A 3488-nucleotide genomic window follows, 5' to 3' on the forward strand; every position below is an offset into this window, starting at 1 on the left:
ATAAAAGACGTCCGTCAGAATATGTTACGAGCGTACCGGTGCAATTGCTCCGTTCCACATTCAGTCCTGGTGTGCGGAGCTTTCAGAACTGGCTCTGCGGAGTCGTTTGCGAAAATGCCGCTGACGGAACACGCACCCTCGATTGTTAACCAAAATACAGGCAGACGCGTTTTACCACGTCGTTCAGCATGGAGAGAGCTACGTCTGTTCCGAAGAGACAACGGAAACGCGTGTGCACGCACAGAAGAAAAACCCGACCAGGTGTTCTTGTGTGAACGTGAAACAGCCGTCTGTACACTCGCAGACACGGGAACGTGCATCAATGCAGTCACACAGCCACCAGCTTTTGAGCACAGGCTCTGCTGGTTTTCGCACTTTTCAGGCACAATCCCGAAAGCCGCGCACAATGCCCTTCATTCGCTAAATGTCATCTAGGGAAGCATTTCTCCGGTCGATCTACCGCTCAGCTTCCTTCTGGCGTTACTGAGAAATGTCAGCGCAGGGAATCCATCTCTGTCGAGCACACGTCAATCCGTCTTCGGTTTTCCTTTGTTGACTCTGCCTAGATGATTGCCCTGGTCTCTCTTCACCGGAGCAGTCGTGGCTGTGCTGTGTTACACACATGCACAGCCAACGCACTCCAAGTGTCCAGAGACACACTCCACTGAGCTCAACACTAGCACAGATGCACATGTGCGACGAAATCAGCACACATGCTTGTGGAGAGAAAGACATGGACTCATACGCGTCTGGAGCGACGGAGAGATACAGCAGGTGCTAGGAACACAGACTGACCTACAGGCACACTGTCCCCACACCAACAGGGACCTCTCTGCAGCTATCCTAGACGTTGATTATCGAACAAGCCACACTGACCTGCCCCAAACTCCCAGACACTTACAGGCAAGACACAATCTCTCCGACAAGCGCACAAGTGTTCGCTCTCAGCTGTAAATCAGGGACATGTTTGCACAGTGACGCTCTGTTGCCCTTTCGCGTTAAGGCATGAACTATTTCGTTTCTCTTGTAGATCGGCTGCGAAACACTATTCCTTGCGCCCCTGTGAAGCATTTGCCAAGGGTGAGAAGTAGCTGGGAGCAGCATTCAGATCTGCCTGCGACTGTCTTTGCTACTTTACTAGCAGAGCTCCCTTGCATCTGTTCGCGTGAGAAATGCAGGACTGGGCACGTCGTGCGACACGGGGAGATTTGCCAACAAACGGCGCAGTTGTGCATTCACTCCAGCTTGAACACGAAATGAGCCTGCAAAAAGGCACACGCATGTGGACAGAATATCGTTTGTAGACACACATGCTTCCATGCACACAGTCGTCCAAGTACAGGGACGTATCTGCACATACCCTCCAAAAGAATGTTCTCGTGCAGTCACGTATGCGTGATGCAGTACGCCAACCATCAATGCACACCTGTTTACCCTCAAGCATGTCAGTACGTTTTGGGTACGTCTTTCTGTGCATAGATGGGAGTGGGCGCGCTTGCGGATGTGTGCTTGTGTGTGGCCAGGCGTTTGCTTAAGCATCATTGTGGAAAATTAGGTGTTTTTCTCTAGCTGCGTTCGCGTGCACGAGGTGGTGGGTGCGCCTACCTGGGAGCTTGTGGAAAGGTTTCTGCTTGGTTTTCAGTGGGGAATCGTGTGTATTCACGTGGACAAGAACAATGCGTAGCAACTAGGTTCCAGCGCAGAAAACGAAAGTTTTCCGATGCGCTCTCTTTCTCTCCCTATACCGAGTCGTGTATAGAAACCGCTAAGACTGCGATCGGCAAGTAAGCTACCACGAAGCGTGCCGTACGGAGAAAATACCAACACATCCTCGGTCCACACATTGTTTCTGATACGTGCTTGAACGCAAATACCTTCGTGCTGCTGTGGCATAAATGACGTCCCTCAGAATATGCGATTGCGCGCACCTGTGCAATTGCTCCGTTCCACATTCAGTCCTGGTGTGCGGAGCTTTCAGAACTGGCTCTGCGGAGTCGTCTGCGGAAATGCCGCTGACGGAACACGCACCCTCGATTGTTAACCAAAATATAGGTAGACGCGTTTTACCACGTCGTTCAGCATGCAGAGAGCTACGTCTGTTCCGAAGAGACAAGGGAAACGCGTGTGCACGCACAGAAGAAAAACCCGACCAGGTGCCTTTGTGTGAACGTGAAACAGCCGTCTGTACACTCGCAGACACGGGAACGTGCATCAATGCAGTCACACAGCCACCAGTTTTTGAGCACAGGCCCTTCTGGATTTCGCACTTTTCAGGCACAATCCCGAAAGCCGCGCACAATGCCCTTCATTCGCTAAATGTCGTCTAGGGAAGCATTTCTCCGGTCGATCTACCGCTCAACTTCCTTCTGGCGTTACTGAGAAATGTCAGCGCAGGGAATCCGTCTCTGTCGAGCACACGTCAATCCGTCTTCGGTTTTCCTTTGTTGACTCTGCCTAGATGATTTCCCTGATTTCTCTTCGCCGGAACAGTCATGGCTGTGATGCGTTACACACAGGCACAGCCAACGCACACCAAGTGTCCAGAGACACACTCCGCTGAGCTCAACACTAGCACGGATGCATATGTGCGACGAAATCAGCACACATGCTTGTGGAGAGAAAGACATGGACTCACACGTGTCTGGAGTGACGAATAGATACAGCAGGTGCTAGGAACACAGACTGACCTACAGGCACACTGTCCCCACACCAACGGGACCGCTTTGCAGCTATCCTAGACGTTGATTATCGAACCAGCCACACTGACCTGCCCCAAACTCCCAGACACTTACAGGCAAGACACAATCTCTCCGACAAGCACACAAGTGTTCGCTCTCAGCTGTAGATCAGGGACAAGCTTGCGCAGTGATGCCCTGTTGTTCTTTCACGTTAAGGCATGATCTGTTTCGTTTCTTTTGTAGATCGCCTGCTGAGCGCCTTTCCTCGGGCCCCTGTGAAGCATTTGCCAAGGGTGAGAAGTAGCTCGGAGCAGCATTCAGATCTGCCTGTGACTGTCTTTGCTCCTTTACTAACAGAGCTCCCGTGCATCTGTCCGCGTGAGAAATGCAGGACTGGGCAACGTCGTGCGACACGTGGAGCTTTGCCAACAAACGGCGCAGCTGTGCACTCACTCCAGCTTAAGCACGAACGGAGCCTGCATCAAGGCACACGCATGTGGACAGACAATCGTTTGTAGACACACATGCTTTCACGCACACGGTCGTCCAAGTACAGCTGCGGGGTGCGCGGCCCCTCGGGCAGGGTGCTCCCGGTCTCTTGGCCGCAGGCTGGGGGCGGCAGACGGGTTCAGGCGCTTTGGCCTGCTGTTTTGCCAGCGCCGCCTTCTCGGTGCCGTGAAGAAAATCCCGTGCGGTTGTTTCCGCTCGCTGCTCAGGAGATTCCGCGTCTGGGGCCGTGGACTGAGGAAGAACGTTTGCGAGTTGGAGGACGCTACAAGATATTCCCCGTGGAAGCCGGAGAAGAGGCAA

This window comes from Nesoenas mayeri (genome assembly GCF_963082525.1).
Source record: "Nesoenas mayeri genome assembly, contig: SCAFFOLD_35, whole genome shotgun sequence".
NCBI lineage: Eukaryota > Metazoa > Chordata > Aves > Columbiformes > Columbidae > Nesoenas > Nesoenas mayeri.